The 12,156-nt window shown below is 39.8% G+C and overlaps 1 pseudogene; it reads right to left on the reverse strand.

Moving 5' to 3' along the window:
- Nucleotides 1-1,203: 1,203 nt before the first annotated feature.
- LOC100056642 (polypeptide N-acetylgalactosaminyltransferase 1-like) lies at nucleotides 1,204-1,828 on the reverse strand (annotated as a pseudogene).
- Nucleotides 1,829-12,156: the final 10,328 nt, after the last annotated feature.

The following is a 12,156-nucleotide window of genomic DNA, read 5'->3' on the forward strand; positions in this document are numbered from 1 at the left end:
CAAACTCTGCAGGTTATCTGTTATTTTTATTGATAATCTTCCCTGTGCCTCCCGGAAACATATAAAGTGTAGATTTCCAAAACACATATCCAAGGTGTAAGCAAGTAACAATTTCCAAAGTATGTCAACAGTGTCCAACACTAAAGGAAATTTCTAGGTTTTCTCCTCCTCAAATATCCATTCCAGCACTGTATTAATTTGCTACGACTGCCATAAGAAAGCACCGCAAATTGAGTGGCTTAAACAACAGGAATTTATTGTCTCACGGTTCTGGAGGCTGTGAAGATGTGAAATCAAGACGGTCCCAGGTCATTCTCCCTTTGAAGGGTCAGGTGATGTGTCTATTCCAGGCTTCTCTCCTAGCCTCTGGTAGTCCTTGGTTTGTGGCAGCTCAACTCCAATTGTCACACAGTGTTCGCCCTATCCAAATTTTCTCCTTTTTATAAGAACACAAATCATATTGGATTAGGGCCCACTCTAATAACCTCTTTTTAACTTGACTGCTTCTATAAAGACCCCATCTCCAAAAGAGGTCAGAGTCTGAGGTACTTGGGGCTAGGACTCCAATTGATCTTTTATGGGGGACACAAGTCAACCCATAGCAAGCATGATATATTCCAATTTCTTAAAAGTAATTGTTACCAGCTACAAACATAGGTTTTTACCCACCACACAAGAGGGGCCAAGTAAAAACTGGAACACCAGCCCTATGGCAAGGAAAGAGTTTTTATTTTGGGTGACATCAGCCGAGAGACAAGAGTGAGACTTGTTTCATCTCATCCCCCCGAAAGAGAGGAGGTGAGGGGTTTTAAAGGTTTGTGAGGAGTGTGGCTGCTTATGGATGAGGAGGATCACTGGCCTTGCTGGTTGGAGCTTTTCCACCAGCCTGTGTTCAGCCATGGGACACTGCTTACGGGGAGGGAGGGGATGATATGGAATCTGGGTGCTTATCCTTGGCTGTCTGTCTCCATGGCGGATAGTGCATTCTGGGGCCAGGGAGCCAGGGAGTAAGCAGGGAAAGAGTGCTTTGGTTTTAACCCCATATATGCTGGGTTTAATGTAGGGGAACTGATATCAGGGCCAGCATCTATGATCTCTGATAATCTCTGTCTATTGAAAAAGGGCTCTTGCCAATGATGATGGTCTGACAAGAAGAATCCGATCAACTCTCCTCAGTCCTCCTTCTCTTTGGGGAACAGGTTGTCAGCAAGAATTGAGCTTCCAGTTGAATACAATGTAGGTCACATCCTACCCTGCCATTTACTCCAAAGTATCCGTGATGTATCACCTCATTGATAAGACATACTGCCATTGTCCTGTCATGTCTGATTCAGGCTAAGGGAGGCTGCAGCCACTCTGTTGTACGCTCACAGCATGAAGGTGATCCTTTGCCTTTTAGACACCGCAGCTCCTTTTTAATCTAGCTCTGACCAATCCAGAACTTTGTTCCATTTGGATTACATGAACCAGCAGTTTTTAGTTTTTTCACAGAACTCTCTAGAGGTTCTTTCAAAAAGTCTCTCATTGATATCAGTGACCAGGACAATTTCTTCTAGCACGTGCCTTGGTGAGCGACTAATGACACTATGGACAGGAGACTTCTGCAGAAGGGTGCTCCAGGCCTTGTCTCTGGAAGCCATCACCAACCAGCTCATAGGAAGATTAACTGGGTACATGTTTGTTTGACACCATCTCTAGCGGGAAGCTCTCTCTCCTTTTTTCCATCCCATGTGTTGTGTTCACTGAAGTCAAGCAGCAGGAACCTGTGCAAGAGTACCCAAATCAAGGAGGAGGCTGGGTCCACCTTGCGATATGCAAATTTTCTCATGTCACTTTAATTCAAATGTAAAATTTAGGCAGATGGTCCTGACTTACTTACTATTTTTTGACTTAACGATGGTGCGAAAGCGATAGCTTTCAGTAGAAACCATCCGTCACAGTTTGAATTGTGACTTCTTCCTGGGTGCGCAGTATGTGATAGGATCCTCTCTCCCCATGCTGGGCAGGGCAGCAAGCCGCAGCTCCCAGTCCGCCACACAATCACAGGCTTAAACAGCTGATACACTTAAAATCCTTCTGTCCCACACAACCCATTCTGTTTTTCCCTTTCAGTGTAGTATTGAGTAAATTACAGGAGCCATTAACACTTCCTTATAAAACAGGCTTGTGTTAGATGATTTTGCCCGACTGTAGGCTCATATAAGTGTTCTGAGCACCTTTATCAGGACTAACCCCAGGTAAGTCTGAAACTGAGGATGAAGGAGTGAAAATTTCCCTGCATTAGGGTAAAACTGTGCCTTGTGCCCACAAGGTTAATGTGGGAAACAAAATAACCCAAGTTTCTGAGCTTACCCTGCAGAACAGCAGGAGGACGGCTGATAGAGAGGAACTTTCTAACAGCCCCCTACCTGACTAAGCATCTCGTAGCAACCTTCAGAAGCTAAAATGACCAATTGTGAACTTTAGACGTCAAAGACTGAAAATCTACCGCATGCAACACATGGAGCAGGCAGTCTCACCTGTCCGGAGGACTCAGAACTCCAGCCCCCAAGGCCGCATGCTCCCCATCCCCTACTTAAATCCCCAAATAAAAACCCTTGCTTGTGGCTCTTCAGTGAGTTCAGGATGCTGCCTTTTCTCCTTGCTCAGCTCTTTGCAATAAAATTCCTACTTTCTTCCACTACATCCAGTGTCAGAGATTGGCTTGCTGCAGGATGGGTGAGCGAACTCACTTCAGGTCTGATACCAAGTTGAGGGAGATCTGTATATTGACATATATGTGTATATACATATGAAGCATGAAAAATACAACTATACAAATATCATCATTGAAATCATTATTTCATCGTTATTTCCATTCATGATTTCATCATTAATTCAATCCACTTGCATCGAAAACCACTTTCCTGCACCATCCCCGGGGGCAGCCCTGTCCTTGCAGTGCTCTGATGCCTGCGTGCTGGTGGGGAGGCTGCCCAGGCTTGGGTCTTTGTACCTAGCATGACAGTTGTCAGGAGGGCATCGTTATGCTCCCTGCAAGTCTGTTTATGCTTCAAAAGCATTCAGGTTAACTGCTCTCAGTGTGACATCACTTCAACTTTTATGTAAACTCAATGAGAAAATTTGCTTTCAATTGTATAACTGTGCTTTTTGCTTCATCTCAAAACATGTTGTGTTCACTAACCTTCTTGCAGTTGTGCGCCGATAAGTCAGTCTTCAGACTCAAGTTCTGAGCTGCTGCGGCACTGCAAAAAGGCTTTGGTTGACCTATGTTGTCTTTCCTATTAGTTGTCACAAGGTACAGTGCGCATGACAGGGTCAAGTGTATAGGATTTTGTATTTCATCACCTTTGAGGCTATTTATCATTCCACCTTCTTCCATTAGTGTGACTATTTTGGTGTTAATTTTATCATAAGATATGTAAAATATTTCCATAGAGACTAAAGGGAAATATTTAACCAAATTGCTGGTGTCATAGTAATGTTACAAATGTTTATATATTTGGATATAAATGTGTCTGTGTGTACATATATAGTATTTTGGATATACACAGAAGTGAATATCCTTTAGAATGTTTCCCTAAGATTAAAATATGGGTTATACTTTACCATTTGTGAAAAACAAATGAGGGATAAACAAGTCAAAGATGATAATTTTTCTTGACCAATAAGACAAATAAACCCCCCTCCTAGGTTCATAAAATAAAGAAAATGCACCATTAGGAATGAAAAAAGACATAGGAAATGTTAAAATAATTAGAAGTGACTGCTACATGCTAATGAGGGCAAAGTAGTTAAAAACTTAAGAGGGCATGAGTAAGATATAAACAGGTTAAAAAATAACCCTCCCTCAATTTGTAAAGTTGGAAACAAATTGGAAAATCAACCAATCGTACATCGCTAGAGAAGACATCAGGGCCAGATGGATTCATAGTAGGGTGAGTTTTATCTAAAACTAGTTAATTTCAATGTTATTAAAATTATTCCAAGTGATAGAAAAGCAATTCAAGTCTCCCTGTTCCTTTTAGGAAGCAATCCAGCAGTGTATCAACAGAAGTGTGTAATTTGACCAAGCACGCTTTCTTCAGGCTGCCATAGTGACTGAGCACGAGAATATGTATCAATGTAATTTATTATATCAAAAAATTAACCCAGAAGGACCAAAAGCGCAAAAGACTTGAAAAAGGCATGATAAAGTTAATAACTGGTCCTAATTGATATAAATCTAAGAAAAATAATAAGTGAAAATTTGTTAACACAATAAAGGCTAAATTGCCAAATGAGAGAAAAGATTATCATAAATAATGAATCGCTGAAACATTTTCAGTTGAAATTGTGAACAGGAAGTGATGCATATTGCCACTATTACTGTTTATTCCTTGGATAAAATACCTCGTGAGTTCATACTATTTCCAATTCAAAGCCAGGACTGCAGGGTGTTTATGAACATTTCCACTTGACACCTCTGTCTCCTTTTTGTCACAGCGAGATTCCTGGTTCTCATGTACGTGGGAGATGACAGAATTATAATTACATTGTATAAATAAAATAAACTATATTAAATATAAATAACTATATTAAATACATATATATATATCGTTTCATATATATATCGTTCATCTGCTTTATCCCACATTACACAAAAATCGTTTCCAGACTAACATCCTACCACCAGCAATGTGGTTATTGAAAACAGTTTAAAATTTTTTGTAGGTTTTCTTCCTATTTGCTTCCCATTTTTAAAAATAAGCTTTCTATTTTGAAATAATTTTAGATTCTCAGAAAAGTTGCAGAGATAGCACAGAGAAATCCTGTACACCTCTCACCCATTTTCCCCGATTGTTAACATCTTACATAACTGTGATATGTTTATCAAAACTAAGAAGTCAATATCAGTATATTACTATTAACTAAACTCCAGACTTTATTCAGACTTCACTGCTTTTTCAAGTAATGTCCTTTTTCTATTGCAGGATCTAATCCAGGATACCATATTGTGTGTAATTGTCATGTCAGTTCGCTCTCCTCTGCTCTGTGATAGTTTCTCAATCTTTGTTTTTCATGACCTTGACAGTTTTGAGGAGTACTGGTTAAATAGTTTGTACAATGTCCCTCACTTTGGATTTGTCTTCTGTTTTCTCATAAGCAGCCTGGATTACGGTCCTTTGGAAGGAAGATCACAGAGGTGAAATGTCCTTCTCATGTCATCATATCAGAGGATACAATGCTGTCAACATAACTCAGCTTATGATGTTAACCTTATTCATTTGGCCAGCATGGTTTGGGTCGGATGTCTCCGCTGTAAAGTTACTTTTTCCTCCATCTTTCCATACTCTATTCATTGGAAGCAAGTCATTAAGTCCAAATACACTCAGGAAGCAGGGAGAATTAAACTCTACCTCTTGTTGGCAAGACCTACATAAATTATTTGGAATCCTTCTGTGAGGAAGACTTGTCTCTTCCTCCCCACTTGTTTATTTATTCAATCATTTACTTGTATCAGTGGGGACTCACATATGTTTGTTTTGTATCTGGGGTTATAAACCAGTACTATGTTATTTATTTTGGCACTCAAATTGCTCTAGCTTTGGTCATTGGCAGCTTGTGTCCCTTTGACACATCCCTATCCTTTTCATTTTGAGCACTTCCTTATTTCTGGCACTGCAAGATGCTCCATGCTCATCTTGTATTTATCCTGCCCTAGTCCAAGAATAAGCCATTTCTTCAAGGATTTGGATAACAGTATTTAGGAATAAACATCTGGCAATGAGTATGCTCATTGCTACTTTTTAAAATAGTTGTGCTCTGGCTGTATTTTCAGAGCACGTACACCTCCCATGCTATACTCTCTCATAGCCCTCATAGTTCCACGTGTAAATACATACTTAACGCTCATCACCAGTTTTGTTTTGTTGTCTCCCCAGCAATGTGTCTGTTTGATGCTTCTTCAGTGCTGTCTGATGCTTTCACGTTGACTTCCAAAGGAAGAACTAGTGAGGATGATATTTCTGGCGTTCTTGGATAGTGATGGTCATTTTTCTTCAGCCTTTATACTTGAAATTAATTTTGGCTGGATAAAAAATCATTGAGAGATATATATATTTTTTCCTTTTGGCCTAAAAATTACTGTAAAATATCTGAAGACCTTTGGTTTTTTCCCCCGTAAGTTATTTGATTTTTTTTCTTTATGTGCGAAAGATTCTTATTTTTTTTTCTTTAAAGTCTAATAATTTTTACTAAACTATGTCTCAGTGTTGGCTATTCTGATTTGATTTTTCCCAGGTATGTCATTTACCTTATCGATATCTAATTTCAAATGTATGTATTTTTAATTTTGAAGACGTCTTCTTGAATTACAGTTTTTAGGAGTTGTTCCCTTCTCTTGCTTGGGTTTTTCTTGAGTGGGAAACTTCGTCATATCGGGGTTGGTTGTTCTCTCCCTGAGTTAATTATTTGTTGGTTTTGAAAATCATTTTAGGGGCCAGCCCAGTTGCCTAGTGGTTAGATTCACATGCTCCACTTGGCAGCCCGGGGTTTGCGGGTTCAGATCCCGTGCATGGACCTACCCATGGCTCATCAAGCCATGCTCTGGTGGCATCCCACATACAAAAAAATAAGAGAAAGATTGGTGCAGATGTTAGCTAAGGGCCAATCTTCCTCACCAAAAAAAAAAAAAAAAAAATCATTTTACTCTTGTTCCCAATCTCTTCTTCACATTCACTTTTTTACATTTCCACACTATTCAGTTCACTATATTTGCTGTACAAGCCTGTGTGTTCTGACAAATGCATGTCCTCCTGTAGATTCCTCCAAGGAGGAGGCATAGACAGCTGCATCCCCAGACATTTCTTCCTGCAGCCACTGGTTCCCGAAACCTACTCATTTATTTTCTATCTCTGTGAGTTCACCTTTCCTGGAAAATCATATAAATGCCATCATATCGTATGTGGCCATTAAATTCCTTTTTATTTTAAACTTTTTCTTAATTTTCAGGCTACATTTCTGCTATGACATTTTCTGTATTCTTTGTTCTTCTTTGTGTCCATTCTGGTCTAGTCTTCATTGTTGAGATGTTGTTTTGTTTCCTGAAATATTTTTTGGGTGTTAGTAATTAATTTTTGAGTTTTTATAATTTTGGATTATGTTGCTCATTAGCATTGATGATCAGTGTCTAACTAACTTTAGGCAATTTAAAAATATGAGGATATGGTTTTCCTCTGCTTTTAGGGGAGATTTTCTGCTTCGCTTTCATTGCCCAGAGGGACGTTGTTCTGCTTGCTCTTATGTTAAATCTGAGTGATATTTAGCTCTAGTCATTTTCTGATGCTCATTTCTACATGAAATTGGTCATCTTGACTTTTCAAAGGGGGGGTGTGATTTTATATATTTTCTGACTCTGTGACTCTCCAGCTCCCTTTTCTGTCATTCTTGTGAAATATTCCATTTTGTCATTGAATCCACACTGTCTTTCCCCAGTCCTGCTCTGTTCCCTGTGGTTCCTCCTCACTGTGGAGGTCTGTCCTGGAAGAGGCTTGGGCTGCTTAACGTTGAGGGGTGGTCCGGCCAGCTCTCCCGGCCCCTTCAGCTCTAACTGCAGATGGCTTGTACTCACCTACTAACAGGATGCACAGATCCCTGCCAGTGTCACCTGCTTTCCAGATTTGTTCCCAAGGTGCGTGGTGAACACGTGCTGGTAAGCTCTGGGCCTGTCGTGGGCTCCCTTGCTTCCCTCTGTTTCCTCCTGCACAGGCGCTCCCGCCGCACAGGCCTCCGAGGGCTTGGTGGGTTGTTCCTGCCACTCGTACTGGGAGGTTTGTGCACAGACTTTATATTCTGGCTCATATTTTCCTTCATCTTATGCTGTCCATAGATTTTTGGTTTTATCATCCAAGTTTCTCTGTGGGTTTTTATGGGGAGATTTGAGGATTTTTCGAAAGTTAAGGACCCATAGTGGAAGATTTTAACTCATTTATTTTCAGTGGCTGATAGAAAAAACAGACGAAAATTAATGAGAGGATTTCAACAATGCAATTAATAAAAATAATTTAATTTACACATTGAACCCAGTAGCAAATGATGTCATAATACACATTCTTTTCAAGTACACATGAAAGATTAGAAAATATTCTTGGCCATAAAACAATTATTATCAAATTTAAAATGATGGGAACCATGTAGAGAATATTCTCTGACTGCAGTGAAATCAAGCTAGAAGTTAATAACAACATGGTAATTAGAAAATCAGCGGTTTGAAAGTAATAAACATACTAAGAAATAACTTATAGTCCAAAAACTTCACTATAGTAATTAGAAAATACTTTGGATTGAATGATAATGAAAACACATACATATCAAGACTTGTGGGATGCAGATAAGCTGGTCTGAGAAGGGAGTTTATAACATACATTATAATTTCTAATGCATACATTAGGAAGAAGCAATGTCAATCACCAATTAGCTAATGATCCATCTGACAAAGTCTTCAGCTTGTATTTCACAGAATCCCCTCTGCCTTTCACAGTCTAGTCATCAAAATACTTCAAGCCCCCCAGTCAAACCAGACTGTCATGCCTATGGGCTTGTGCTCATACATACCCCTCTGCTTAGAAGACCGTCCTTTTAGCTTCCTCCTTTGCATCATAAATTGACTCCCTGTTCACGATCTAATCTCAGTGCAGGACTTATTGATACCCTTTATAAATGATTACTACTTTTGTTTCGCTTCCATTTTTGCTGTACAGACTTGTGTCAGTAGCTGTAGTGTTTTAATTATTTGTGTAGGGGAATATGGATCTCATTGAAGTAGTTCCATTCTTTTCAATCTTTTCTTTTTCTTTTTCCTTTGGAGCTGGAGGGATAGTTTGGCTGAGCAGCACAGGGGTGTGGGGTGGGAGAGAGCCTATGAGAGCATGAAGGCCATGAATGGCCTCTGTGTCTGGCTCCTACCGATTACAGATGGCCCGTGCTGGTCAAGCGTGAATTCATGGGGCCGGCCGGGTGGCATAGCAGTTAAGTGTGCACGCTGCACCCCTCAGCGGCCCGGGGCTCGCTGGTTTGGATCCTGGGTGCGGACATGGCAGCACTTGGCAAAAGCCATGCTGTGGTAGGCATCCCACATATAAAGTAGAGGCAGATGAGCATGGATGTTAGCTCTGGGCCAGTCTTCCTCAGCAAAAAGGGGAGGATTGGCAGTAGTTAGCTCAGGGCTAATCTTCCTCAAAAACAAAAGAACTCTTGTTCACCATGTGACTGTGGGCAAAGTCCTTATTCCTCCCTGATCTTCAGCTTCCTCATTAGTGAGAATTGGTAAAATAATATGCACTGTTAGAGCAGTTTAAAGTTGAATGAGGAAATCATTGTAAAGCCCGTAGCACTGAACCTGGCACATCGGTGGGCTCTCTTCAACCATTGCTTCCCTTTGGTCTGGGTCTCGAAGTCATTTAATCCTCTCCACTACTCTTCCCAAGTGAACACATGCACAGAAAAATTTCAGAAGTTAAGTTTATTGCCAGGCAAACTATACATAGTAGAAAACAATTGCACTGGGTAATTTTCTGAGGGGAAAAAGTCAAAGTCAAAGTTCAAACTGAAGTGTTAGAAAGGAAAGGGAGAATAGTTCATGGAGATAATGGTAATTAATGATTAATTAATGATTGAAATTAATTTGTGATTATGATATTTACAAAAATAATTAATTTAATGATTGCAAACTAGGTCAAAGGGTAGGACATATGAGTCCACAGGTCTGTACATTATTGGTTAAAACAAGTTTCATTATTCCTTGGTCCAGAAATAAAAATCTTCAGTTACTGTCAGTAAGAATCTGACTTAGTAAGTTTATTAAGTTCTTGGTTCTTTCAGAGCATTAGTGTTGGAACAGTTGATATGAAATACTACAGCATTTAGCAACTAATGCTCTAAATTGAAAGTTTTCATTTTACACCACCCCTTTTTCCCTGTGAGAATCTCTTTAACGGAGCAGAAAGAATGGTCATCCAACTTTTAGACAGTAAACACACAAAGTCCAACCAATAGGGATCACTGCAATACACAAATGGAAAAGATAACGATCAGCCACAGTTGTATATTAACTGAGATAGAACTTGATGTATGAAAGAGTTAGTAGTTAGATATAAAACTGAGAAATTTCCCTAAATGTCCTTCGGTGCTCTTTATTTTAAAATAATTTTAGCTGGAAAATGTTTTTTTTCTCTAACTCACTAGCCCATCACCCTTTCCAAAACATGTGGCTCAATGCAACCTATGCTGTAAACCTTTACGATTTGCATGTTAGTATTCAGCTCTTCTGTTTATCTACATAAAGCCTTCTGTAGGAATTCCTTCAGCCCCTCACTCCCAGCTTCAAGGGGGCGTGCTGACTTAAATGTACATCCCCGATAGGATATAAACTCTTTGAAATCAGAAAATGTATTTTCATCTTTGTATTCCCAGCACCTCACAGCAAGCCAATCATATAGAAGACAGCTGCATCAGTGTTGGCTGCTAGAATAGGGTCTGGATGGGTCCTGAGAGAACGGCACTTGTTTAGAATAACCAATGTGGAAATGGAAAAGAAAGCTGATCAGGGCAAGTCAAAAAATCACTGACCAGTGCGTTCATTAATTATGTTTGAGACCACCCTGAGATTTTCTCCCTAGGATTCCCAGGTAAATTATAGACATATCAAACTATCGCAGGAGGCTGTCTGTAAAGAAAGAAACAGAATCACATCATTTGTTAATTCTCATTAATACTTTGATTTTATTTTTTTTTTATTTGAAGTCTTTTTCAGTATGATCTGTCAAGATGGACAGTAGACAGACTTGAGGTGTTGTCAAGTAACTTCAGGGTTGGTTATCCTCTAGGCCAGGTGCCCTATTGATCAAAATACTCTCAGTTTTCTTGAATACTTTATTATGCTCCAAATAAATTTGTCTCCCAGATGAAGCTGAGTGTGGAAAGAGAAGCTGATGTCAGTACCTGCCCAGTGCTGAGTTAGAGAGAAAAGGCAGATACAGGTAGGAAAAGGGGGATGCAGGTGCTGAAAGTTCAAGCGACAGTTCAAATAAAACTAAACAGTGATGCTACATGGATGTAACTAGCTCCTGGGAATTCCCACATCTCATTAATTTGCAGACTGTTGAGAGTAAAGACCTTAGAGCCAGAGGATCCAGGCTAACACAACAGCTTTGGAAACATGTAATGATGTGACCTTGGGAAGGAAAGCAAACGTCTTGTCATGTTAGTTCTTGCCTTCCACTGGTGACGTGAGGATTGAGTGATACCATACATTCGACACGATATGAGGATTAAGTCATACAATACTTGAAACTTGGTGTAAAACTTACTTGCTCCTTAAGAAAATTCTTAGGGAGTTTGAGCAACTGAACTCTTGGGTCACTCAGCAATCCAAAGGACCTGTATTTGGTGATGCCACCGTTTCAAAAGATAGTCTCCAGGTTTTGTGGATCTTAACTACTTCTGTCTGGAAGTGACACACATGAACTTCTGTCAGATCCCTTTGTCCAGCACTAGTCCCATAACCTCACTTAACTGCAAGAGCAGAGATCTAAAAAGCACAGGGGGGCGTGGACACTCAGTGAGCAGTAAACGTCTCTCACACTACTACTTGTTTTCGTAGGACCTTGACAAGTTACTTCATCTTCTGATCTCAGTTGCTTCTCTGTAATCTGAGACTAATTAAACTCTGGGACAAGGGCGGTTGAATGAGCGCTCACGGAAGACTGTCCTGGCTTCGCTCCGTACTGCTGAACGAGCTCGTACAACTCTCTAGACGTCCCTCAGTCTCAGCTTCCCTCTCTCCCGTATGACAATAATCCTATTGAGGATTAAATAGATTGAATTGGTTTAGCACACTGCTTGGGGTACAGAGTAAGTGCTCAAAAACTGTTAGCTGTCTCCATGATTGCTGTATAATTTTAACATAATTAGTATTATTCATTGATTATCGTAATTGTTGGAAGACAATAAAAGATAATATAAAATTCATGCGACCGTATCCATCTTACGTTGTAAAAGCTCTCAATACTTTTACAATATTTGTTTGCCTTCCTCCACTCTGAGGTTTGTTATTTGAATTTTTCTATGGCCTTTAAAAAAAAATAGTTAAAGTTTTCTGCATGTAGCAGTTGTGAA

The sequence above is a fragment of the Equus caballus genome, chromosome 16 (assembly GCF_041296265.1).
Source record: "Equus caballus isolate H_3958 breed thoroughbred chromosome 16, TB-T2T, whole genome shotgun sequence".
NCBI classification, from domain to species: domain Eukaryota; kingdom Metazoa; phylum Chordata; class Mammalia; order Perissodactyla; family Equidae; genus Equus; species Equus caballus.